This window comes from Quercus robur, chromosome 5 (genome assembly GCF_932294415.1).
Source record: "Quercus robur chromosome 5, dhQueRobu3.1, whole genome shotgun sequence".
Taxonomy (NCBI): Eukaryota; Viridiplantae; Streptophyta; class Magnoliopsida; order Fagales; family Fagaceae; genus Quercus; species Quercus robur.
Window position 1 is genome coordinate 49,883,514 of NC_065538.1, and position 12,944 is coordinate 49,896,457.

Sequence of the window (12,944 nt, forward strand, 5' to 3'; positions counted from 1 at the left end):
TTAATTATTTTTACAATTAAGTTTTTAAGAGTAAAAATGTTCTTACACTCTTGTACTTTCATTTTAGCTAATTTGGTAATTAAACTTTGATATTGTAACAAATAGACTTCCTTAACTCTTTTTTCCCCCATTGAGGACAAACTTTGATTTTGTGTGTGCCAATTTAATCTCTTTTTGCACCAAATTATTAAAATTAGAATTAAAATGAAGGTGTCATGCACTTATTAAACAAAATAAAAATTTAGGGGTCTATTTGTTATAATACCAAAGTTTATATACTAAATTGGCAACCAAAATATAAAAAAATAAATAAATAAATAAATAAAACCTTAAAAGGCCTATTTGCTATAGTAGTGGGTATAAGTACGACTATCTCAAAGTTTAGGGAGTGTAATTGTGTAAGTGCATTTAACTCTTTTTTTTTTTTAATATAATAAATCTCTTTTTTTATTTTAGAATAAATATAATAAATCTTTTAAGCAATCACATGTATCAAATGTCATTGCTGGTTTATTCTAAAATATTAATTAATAAATAAAAGACTATGCAATGTTCATGGTATGGTACAGGCATACAGCCTCAATGGTTGAATGCTGATGACTTGATTCCACTAGGAACAACCTCTATAATTTTCATAAAGAAAAAATTAATGCACAAAGCGAATGAATTTCTAATATATGCTCTAAAAGTAACTCTAAAGTGATGTTGGAAATTGTGCTGCACATATTATAGAATTTTTTTTTTTTTTTGGTTGAAAAAGCATATTAATAATTGCAACAATGAGAAAAAAAAAATCTGTTGGATGTTAATTGTTAAGTGCCGTAAAACTCATTACATTGATTCAGATTATACATAGAAAATAAATGAAATCATTGTAATAATTCAACAAGGTTACTTATTATTGAGTTCCAACTAACTACCCATGTAATTTTGGTTGTCGCGTGTGAGTTTAAGGTTTATCGAAAAAATAGAGTTCTACAAACAAAAGATAATAACATGCATATTAATTTGCATATTTGAATTGCAAGTGTATAAAATAATATTTTTAGAAATAATTAGTTGTTGATTTATACTCTGCCTAAAACTTAATAGTTGCATAAAATTTATTTTTTTTATGAAACCTATAAAATTCACAGTTAAATGAAAGTATGCAAACTTTTTTTTTTTTTTTTTTTTTTGATGAAGAAAATTTGCAAACTTTGGCATTATAATCAATTAACTACCATTTTTAGTTACACCCTTTTTAAAGGTTATGAGACAAATTATAATGTTATGTTTTTTTTAAGCGTTTATTAGTGATAGGTTCAGATAAAAGATCAGTAAAAATTTGTTATCTTTATGGTTGTAAAATATGTTGTAAAATGTAGCTAGCATTGTAACAAATAAAAATAAAAAATTACTGGGGCCTTCTGCATATGGTACAGTACAGTAGACATGGCAAAACGGGTCAGACCCGTTTTGACCCGACCCGTTTGACCTGCAACCCGTTTGACCCGTAACCCGATTGACCCGTTTAAAAATGACCCGTTTTGACCCGTGACCCGTTTTGACCCGCGACCCGATTGACCCGCGACCCGATTGACCCGACCCGAACCCGAACCCGAACCCGACCCGCACGTTTTGCCACGTTTACCAATGTTGAGTAGATTTAGATTGAGGTGTAATTTTTATAAAATATTTACTTATTCTTTTTTACTTAATATGTTATGTACTCCATTATAGTTTGTTATTTTTTACTTGCCACCTTTATTTTCTCTTCCTACTTTAAATAGATTAAAGATTATACCAAGATTAGTTTCTAGAAAGCTAGAACAGGAGTTGCACCAAATTTGGGTATTAATTCAAGTGTTTAGTGGTAATTGGTAACAATATCACTAGTGAGAATCTAATCACAATTAAGGAACTCATAAACAATTGACAGATTGCATCTATTTCCAAAAAAAAAAAAAAAAAAATTGTTTGAAAAATACGGGTCAACTCGACCCGACTCACGACCCGACTCAACCCGCAACCCGTTTGACCCGCAACCCGATTGACCCGTTTTAAAAATGACCCGTTTTGACCCGTGACCCGTTTAATCCGCAAACCCGATTGACCCGACCCGAACCCGACCCGACCCGCCCGTTTTGCCACGTCTAGGTACAAGTGTACAACATATGGTACAAAAGTGAAGTACTGAGAGCAGGTTTCCTATAACTAGTTTTACGTTGAGTAAGCTAATTGACCGTTGAATCATTTTTCTTCATTGTAATAATGGAATCCAAATCACATGACTGGCCCCCCAAAAAAAAGGGTATCCAAGTAATGTGATGACATGACCCTTTAAGACCGGGATATCCTTTGAGCAGATGCGTCTTCAAAAGTAAAAATTACCTTCTCCTTTTCCCTACTTTGTGATCTGGAAAAAAAATAGCTTTTAACATCTTTTCGGAAAATAATATACAAGTTGCTCTGCATCTATATGCCGTGACAAAAATTTGATTCTTTTGTATAGCTATTTCTTATTTTATAAACCAAACATGATTATTCTACTTGTTCTAATTACTTTCTAGTTAGGAGACACTGATGTGATATTGTTTGGTTTTTGTTATTGAGCATTGAATCCAATCTTGGTTTTAGACCTAGATTATATACACATTTGGGTTATTTAGGTGGTCTTGTCTCCATAACACAACAAAAAAAAAAAATGATTAGGATTTTGTTATTGAATTACAAATCCCATTGCTCTTTTCCCGGTCTTTGATCATGCAACAACTTTATATTGGACTAAAATATATAAACAATTATTGGGCATGTAATACTGGGCACAAACAAGCACTATTAATCTTCATAAGCGTTCAACTTATGGCTAGGTTACTTCACTACACGGATTGGGCCAATGTCCCATATTTCCTTTGCTACATGGATTGAGTTTCAAGGTCCAGGCTTGCAACTGAGATCACCATCAAAGGAAGTGCTCTTAGAAGCACACAATCAACTAGCTCCCACAAATTAAGTACTTGACAACTTATAAGCACCTTCCTACTAGCTAGCACAAACACCGCAGATCTTATCACTTCGTAAAGCAATCCAACATTATTTTCGTTACTAAGCTGTTGGACCATGGAACAAAATCCACTGACAACACACAGAAACCCTTAATGGTATGCTTGACTCACAGAGAAAATCCTTGAAGATTGCTGGTTCTTAAGGAACCTTATCATTCACATCAAAGAAGGTGCTCATATATAGTACTCTTTAGCCTCTTGGAACTCACACAACAACTACTTCCATCAGCTCATACAACAATCATTATATTTTGGGGCCTAAACCCACGAATCACATACGTAAAGAGGGGCTATTAGTTTGGTAGGTATGAGACAAGTTTCGGGAAATGAGGGACATGGTACTCATGTACCTTGAAACGTATATGCTTGGGCCTTGGGGTACATGCATTAAGGGAATGAAAATCCATGTCACAAGTGACGCAACCGAGTGTGTATGCCTCATTGAATCACAGTTCAATTTCTCTTTTTCCCAACGATGATTTTCGGTCATTATTGCAGCTCAATTAGTCTTAAAATTGTCCTCTACATTGATATGTTCAATGGCAATACCTGAAAATTTTCTAGAGGATTAACTTAATTATATCAATAATTTTTAATTCCAACAAATAGTTTATTACTATATACTCAAAGCATGTATATGTTTGAAAAAAATTTTGAGTGAAAATTTGAGATTCATACAAAAGAAGTGATCACAACAATCTTCCTTTTATATGGATCATTCACCAGGGTTTCAATTGTCGGCTCTAGTTTGAACACTCCAGTTTGAACCAGCCTTCAAAACTGTATACATATGCAAGTAGAAAATGTTCTTTAAATGAACATTCTAAAGAATAAATTACGCTTATGGTTGAAGAATATTCTATAACATGAACATCTCAAACACAAAAAACTATAAAGATGGTTTTTATAATCAAAATTGTGGATAACTGAAAGAGCTTATATTAATATAGTTCAATCTTATTGCACCAAGTGATCAGTAAACTTAATTATAGACTTTAGTAAGTTTCAAAATGACAAAATTTTGCCATGTAGTTACTTAACTAAAAAATACATTTTCATCTCATGAGAAAAAAACCACATGACAAAATCTTAGGAGGGGAATCTAAAGAACAGTGTTTAAATCTTGTACCTAAGTCTTGCCCATTTCAAAAAAAATGATTGAGAAAAATCATTTTTAAAATAATTTCAATTCATGCCTTAAGTCACTACTAACTAAAAGTAATACAAATTCACATAAATTGTGACAAAAAATCCTTCCAAGTAAAAGTATAGAAATTTTGATACATTATCACTAAATTAGTTATTATCACCAAGATATTACGATAAAATTATTATTATATAAACTCATGTCATGCTCAAATCATATTATATCTACTATATGTAATAATAATAAAAAGTGTGTCTTGGTTGCATCAAATGGATGAACTCTCCTTTTGTTATCATAAAGTTGTGATTTACAACTATATTTTATGTTGGCTTTATTCCATGACAAAAAGTGTTGTAATTGCTTTAATTTTATTTCTTGTATTTTGTGAGATTTTATTGTATTGGGTTTAGTATTAAGTTGGTGAAGAATCGACTATGAAATGAAGAATCAGTGCAGTTTTGCAATTGGCTCGCGAGTAGTTCCCGTGAAAAAAGCACGTGAGAAGCACATGTTGGAAGCTGAAGAGTCATGCCAACTTGGAGGATTTCTCAAGTATCTCGCAAGAAATGCCTTCTCGCGAGATACCCACGAAACTCTCTGCTTAGAGGATTTTAAGTGTGATTTTCTTATCATTCACCCATATTATATATATCCTCATTACCCACAAAAGTATGAGAGACCAATTCAGAGAGAAAAACCCTAAATAGGTTTTTTACAACACACACACCCATCTTTTAGAGAGAGGATTGGCAGATGCAATCGAGCGTATTGCGGGATCCGGAAAGTTAGAGAAGACATGACTCTGAGAAGTCCGTTGGTGGCAGGAGTTTGGAGAACTCAAGTACATTGGGTAGACTAGGCTTGGAGAGTCTTTTGTTATTTGTGTACTCCAACTTTATTCTCTAGTAAATCAATTACCACTTGGAGGGCAGCGAAGAGGTTTTTTGCCAAGTTCTTCGATTTTCTCTTCGATAACACGTTTTAGTGTTATCTTGTAGTTGCATCTCTCTTCCCTTACTCTTTTACTTTACTTTTATTGTTTGTTATTCATGTTCGTGCACTAGAATAGTTATCGATTTATTGTGTTTCATTTATTCTTGTTTCGTACTTAGATAAGTTAGAATAAAAGCAATCTAACTGTAATTTTTAATTGGGGGTCTAAACAAGCTCTTATGTATTCACACAAATCCGAGCTTTCACATACATTAAAAACAATGGGAAAATCTATAGCCAAAATTTCAACCAAAAAAAAAGCTAATATGATTAAAATTATAATACCAATTTTTTCTTATAAATTTCATTATTTATTTTATAATAGATTAATAGTCTACCAAAATATATTTTTTTAAGTTTTAATAATAAAATGTGCGTGTGTTTCATACTTGCAATATGTAGGTTAATGTAAGCATTACAAATTATATAACATAATTTAGTCATGTGACTCATTGTAAGTACATTAAAAATATTAACATAGTTTACTTTAAATAAAACTCTATTACCAAAGCTTTAATATAAATAAAAAACTATTCCAAAATTCAATTATCAAAAGTTTCAAAAAAATAAATAGGTGTTTTATTATTTATTTTACATTATTTTATAATCAATTATAATCTTTGATTTTTTATAAAAACTTGATCTTATAAGATTTGCATTCATCAAATAATTTGAAGTAATTTTTTTTCTTTTATTTATACTATCTATTTTTATTAATAAATATTATTAAAAAATTTTCTTCATTTTACATATTATGATGTTTTTTTTTTTCATAACATGATTCTTAATGTTCAGCCATAAGTGGCATGGACATAATACTAAATAGAATAATTAAAAAAAAGATTGTTAATACAATTTTATTAAATAAATTCTAGAGAGGTGTTTTTAAATAAATTTAAATATATCTTCCAAAAACATTTGCAGTGAAACTTTAAAAAGTTAGACCATGGCTTCGCACCCCTCTCCCCTACTATTATTTTATTTTTATTTTTTTTATATTGGAGGATTGAGTTAGGAAGAATTTGAACTCTAAACGTTTTCGTTGAAAACACAAAGATTGATGTATTAAATTAAGCTGCATGACTGTTCCCCCTCCCTCCTTCCTCTTTTCCTACTATTTTTTTTTTTTTTTGAGATAATTCCTACTAATTGTTAAGAAAAGTAAAAATTATATATACACACATATATATATATATATATATATATATATAAAAGGAAGGAAATTTTCCCCACTTTAATTGTCATCCCCATCACCCGTAGTCTTTTTACATGCATCTTTAATCCTTAATGGCATCTTATAGTCAATCATGTCTCATTCCAATTTTTCATGGCTGAGTACCTTGGTCAGCATCAATGCCATCCGTGGCCACTCGACAAACTCATATCCTTGCCCACACTAATTCTTTCGGTCATTGTTTTGGCCCATCAAAAGTGATATTCGGTGTTTGTTTCAAGATTTCTGGACCCTAATTTATCAAAGTATACTCATTTGTTCTAATTACTTTTATTATTATTATTATCATTGATTTTGAAACTCTTGGAATTGCTATTTTATGAGTTATAATCGAAAAAAGTTGTGCCTGTTGCTGCATTTATTGTCAGTTTGATTCAAATCAAGTAGGTTTCCAACTGTTCTTTTTTACAGGCCAATATAATATAGTGTACGTGAAAGTGAAATTGAAATTGAAACGCACAGCTTTCGTGGAATTATAGGTAATGTTTGGATAGAGCGTTGCGTTTCTGCGTTTTTTCTTTTTCTTTTTCTTTTATTCTTTTTTTCACATGTTTTCCCCCACAAGCGGCTACTGTTCATGTACTGTACATAAACAGTAGCCGCAACTTTTGACCAGTTTTCTGTGAATAGTGTATTTGTGCACTGTTTACGGACCCACAAATTTCATTTTTTATCAACTTTTTCATTAAAAATGAATCCCACGGCACTATTTACACATTTAAAAATTATTTTGCTACAATGTTTTCAGTTTTCAGTTTTCAATTTCAGCAAAATAAGTTCTATCCAAACAAACTCATAATGCTACAGAGTATAGAGTATAAAGTAAAGACTAGTAGCTTTTTACACATGGATTTTGAGTACATGTTAGCACAGTCTTTTCTTTCAAGTACTGGTATCCAATTAGTTTCACCTATGACTGGGGAGGGACATTCTTGGAGTACACGTATCCTCTAAAGTGATAATTAGATTTCCCTTATCCGTTTTGACCTGGAAAACAAATTGCTTTAAATTGATCTTATGCATCTTTCCAGAAAGTATACAAGTTCTTCCTCATCTATATGCCGTAACAAATTTGATGCTTTTTGTATATCTAATCTTGCTTTCTGGGTCGTAGATAATTAAAGCAAGCATTATAAATTAGTTTACTTGTTCTAGTTATATTTTAATTTAGGAGGGAGCGAGTCTAATGTTATCTGGTGTTTTGTCATTGATCAATGCAACTTTTCTTCCTCATCCATATGCTATTAGGATATTTGTGTGACAGTATAAGAATATGAGTGGTCTTGTCTCCAAACTCCAATACACAGCAAATATAATAGGATTTTACTAATGTGTGCCCTTAGGGCACACATTAATTTCTATTTTTTTTTAAAAAAAATTTCGAAAATTGAAAAAGTAATGACAGTTTTTTCAATTCTCGAGAAAATGTTTCCAAAAACAGAAAACTTAATGTGTGCCCTTAGAGTTTTGTTATTAACCGGACTCAATATAATATTAGAGTTTTGTTATTGAATAACAAATTCAGTTAAGTGCAAAAAGTCCCCTTCCTAGCTATCGTTATCGTTGCTGGCAGCATTATCTCTTATTATTGTTGCATTTAGTAGAACTCTCATAATATGTAGACTCCAATTTCTGCATATTTATAGGGTTCACATATTACGAGAGAGAGAGAGAGAGAGAGAGAGAGAGAGAGAGAGAGAGAGAGAGAGAGAGAGAGAGAGAGAGAGAGAGAGAGAGAGAGAGAGAGAGAGAGAGAGAGAGAGAGAGGCTGCATGCAGCTAAAACCTTTTTTTCCCCTTGAAAAATTCATTATATTGCATTGAAATAAACTGTAGATACACCAGCAACTAGAGTGGATACACACCTCTTGCAGCTGATTAGCTATCCGACTGATTATTTTGTTGATTTCTTATTGAAAAATGGAAAAGAATTCTGCAGCATATGTGTCAAGAATCAAGAAAAGTTAGGGATTCTACAATTATCGATAGGAACAATTTTCAATCATACATTTAACGGATGGGAAGGCAGCTTTGGTGTAATAGAACTGAGAAACTTTGTCCTTGTACAAAAAGCAAAGTACTTTTGGAATAAAGTCCAACAGGAGGACCACCTTAACGGACACAGTTTTTGTTCAGCTCCCATCTCTCAAGAAGCATACAGCATCAGCATTATCCTTCCAGAAATTACTCCCACTAATAGATTAGATTTTACACATACATGTCACTATGTTAGATCTCCTAAATTTAAGAGAGAGAGAGAGAATAAAAGAAAAGAAAAGAAGAGGAAAAAACTTTATATATGGCCTAATCTATCGGGGGTAAAGATGGTACGAGCACTGCACAGCAACAGTGCTCACTCTCTAGGTCTAGGACCTTAAAGCTGAATCATTTCAAAATTTATAGTAAGCATGAATCATTCATAAAGAGACAGCAACATTTACTTTCTCATCGCTGGAGCTTTCTATCACTTGTGGGGTTTATTCCATGACATCAAAGTGCTTTTGCAATTGGTATTAGAGACTTTCTTGGTAGCCAAAAGGTGGTATCTTTAGCAGACCCAAAAATGATAAAGATGATATCTTTTGAATTTATTTCCGAAGAGCCATCCCCAAAGCATCTTACATCCTACCCTCCCTTTCGTAAAATTCTCCTTAAACTACTGAGTGAGAGTCACAACTCACAAGAATGGTATTTTATGCAAATTTTCACATTGGCCATGATTTCATGCGGCTTTCTTGCTTTTTTTTTTCTTGGGGTAGTCACCTTTATTGGCTATAAAAAGATAGGAATCTAGCCTCTTTGGACCTTGAAGTGCATAAACTGAATCTTAAGACACTTCCTAATCGATACCCTGCAAAAATAGGATCCTAATATGACTTAAAAAAACATTAAATACACCTAAAATCAAGGAAATAATAATCCTAAATTCTAAAATTTTGAAAATTATAAAAATATATATTAAAATTAATATAAAAATATATATATATAATTGTAGATTATGTCTTATATTAGAGATGTTCTGTAGAATGTCATTAAATTGGAAATTTGATTGGAATTATTTTTTGGTAGTTTCAATGAATAAAGGAAGGGTATCTGTATAAGAAAACCAAAATTATCACTAAATTACAAGATTCATAAGGAAATAGAAAGCTCTTGATCACTGTAGGCAAAGTTCTTATTTCATTTTCATTCATTTAAGTAATCCTTTTTTTGGTGTGTAAAATAAAAGCCAAAGTGCATAAACACATAATTCCTTTCAATTTTTTCATGTTAACTGCTTAAGATTTTCATATTCATAAAATGCACTATTGGCATTAACTTCTATATGGAAAAGAATCATACAACCATCAAGTTACACCCAACAACTAATTCACGTAAAATAAAAAATTGATAGCAATAACATAGAAGAAATTAGCAATTTTTTCTCAAATTTGATAAAAACAAATTTCTTCTATTTTATTGTTATATTTGTTTCACTTGTTGCTACAAATTAGTTGATTGTTTGTTATAATGGTCAAATGATTTTTTTTTTTTTCCATTATTAAGAGTAAACAGAAGTTTATCGTTGAGAGTAATTAGAAGTTTGTCCAAATTAATAATCGTTTCATGAATGGAAAAACCTTAATTAAAGAGTTATAAAGAAATTTTAAAGGGTTCGGTTAATGTGTGCTCTAAGGGCACACGTTAAACTTTTTGTTTTTGGAAACATTTTCTCGAGAATTGAAAAAGCTGTCATTATTTTTTCAATTCACGAGAAATTTTTTCTCAAAAATTGAAATTAATGTGTGCCCTAAGGACACACATTAGTAAAATCCAATTTTAAAATCCAAAATATCAATTTGCAACTACTTTTGTTTATGCATCTTGGCCTACAACAAATATGTCAAATATCTGGCAGAATCCACAGTAGGAGCTTTGTAACAACATAGCTACGTTCCCTGATAGGCACATGCTACGTTCTGATACACTACAAATAACTTTTTTTTCATAGACAAACTGGTACAAAAATATTAAAAGCTTTTCAAAAAACTAAAAGATTAATAAAAGGGTAATATTTTTTTTAATTTGATTTATATTTTTTTGAAAAGTTGGTTGGTCAGTTTGGTCTGGGCAAGTGGACAGAGCGGTAAATATCATGAATTTCGCAGCCACTGTGACTGTGAGTGCAGGTAAAAAGTAAAAAGTGAAAAATAGAGCAACATGTATTGGGGCACCGAGATCGATGCTGCTGCTTGTCTTGGCATCAAAATAGAGACGTTAGAGATTCGTACACTGTTCTTTCACACGTTGGGGCCTAGTCAGACTCTCTGTTTATTTAAACAGAAGCCACGAACAGAAACAAAGCACCAATCACCTAAAAAAAGAGAAAAGCTCAAATCATTTCTGAAAAAAAAAATGAAAAAAGAAATTTCTTGCCTTCGTATGGGATTTAAGTAACTGATAATGACCTGGAATCTTTCAATTTTTTCCCCTTTTTTAAAAATAATTGTATATTTCTTGAACCATTAATTTGGGATAATTTACAAACCAACAATTTTTTTTTTACCTTCATTTTGAGTTTTGATCTCTATTTTTTTTTTAAGGTTGTTTTAAAAAAAAAATGGTCTAATCAATAATAAGCCAAAGAAATTTAATAAAATCAAGTTGTGATTGAATTTTTTTTTTTTTTTAGTTTGTATGTCTACGTGTTTCCATTAAACACGCCAATATGTAACAACCAATTGAGTGATAAGGTTCTTAGTATAAATTTCACTCTTAAATGCTCCATTTTGGCCAAAAAGAAATGGTAAACTCCTCACTTTCTTTTACAATTATTTTCCTTAAAAAACTACAGTTTTTTGAGCTTAAGATTCATATAATTTTTTTGAATATTTTAATTAAACTGAGGATATAAATTTAATGTACAAACTTTAAATCAAACTGAATATTAAAGTTTAGGATTAATAAAATAATTTGTTATCTTATAAACTTCAAGTATTAAATCTCAAGTCTATGTAAATATATTTTATTCATATAGACATATAAAAATATAATATTATATATACTTAAATCGACTTTTATACCTAACAAGCTTATTCAAGAGCACATTATTATTATGTTGAAGTTCGTATTGTATAATTGTCAAGCTTAATTTAGACTCGAGTTGAGCTTATTTGTAAATAATCTTTTTTCTCGAATTAAATTTAAACCAAATATAAACAACTTATAATTATGACGTTTTTATAAAACTGAGTTACTTGATCAACTTCATTTAACCCTCCTTAATTAAGGGAAAAAAGGATTTGAAGTCACACATGTAATGACACACATGTAATGACAACGGGGACAACAGATAGCAGTTACCTTAGCAGAGTGGCATGTCCTGGATATTAAATGTGTTCAATACTCAATAGCTGTACCTAACAACAATAAAAACAAATTAATTCGCCAATGCGTACGGTACGGACAAGGGCATTTATTCTTTTTGTTTACACTATAAGTGTTTCATAATTTCATTACCATGTTTGACGAAGCAGAGATTTTAATTTTTTTTGGACTTTTTTTTTTTAATTTTTAAGTATTATAAACAGGTTTTTTTTTTTTTTTTTTTTTTTGAGAAACAAACACACACATTATGTAGTTGGTCAAATTAAATCATTCAGGTTATAATTATGATTAATCTGATGAATAAAAAGGAAGGGAGAGAGAGAGAGAGAGAGAGAGAGAGAGGAGAAAAAAATGTATCAGCCAAACAAAACCAAAAAAAAAAAAAAAAAAGGAAAAAAAAACAATAAATTATCCCGCTTTTATTTTGGGAGTTCATAGCTTCTAGTAGTCTGTCATAACTCATATTCTAGCTTCAAGTAATGATAAAAATAATTGACTATAATGGAGAGAGCATGTACCATGTTCATTTATGCATGAAATTGAGATGGACGGAGGTAATGATCACTTCATTTTAATGATCCCATTATCCCAAATTTATAGCAAACCAAACACACAATAAAGAAAGGAAAAAGAAGAAAAGGTTTTTTTTTTTTTTTTTTTTTTTAAATAGAGTTTTAATTTATGGCGTCCGTTTTTGATAATTCTGTTTTTTATTATCAAATTAAGACACCAATCGATTTTTAGTGTAGACGAGGATTGAACGATCCCTTATTCAACTATCAGAAATTTTACTAATTGAACTAACTGGAACCTATAAAAGGTAAACTCTTAGCCCAAATGAAATTCAATCAATTTAGTAATAGTAACACAAAAATTTTGCAAACTTTTTCTAATTACTATTGGAGGGACATTATGATTGATATGTAATAAGAATTGTCAAAATAATAAATTTATGTGGAAGTAATTTTGTACTAATTGCAATTTATTGCCTTAAAAAATTGAGAAAAAGTTAACTCCCCATAACCACGACTTTCTTGTGTTGGGCATATATTGGACTAGATTCAGGTGGCAGCCTCTTCTTTTAGCCAAGGCTGTTTTACCTCAGTAAGCTCGGATGAACAAAATTGGGTTGGAGCTAGCTAAGTATGCCAAATTGC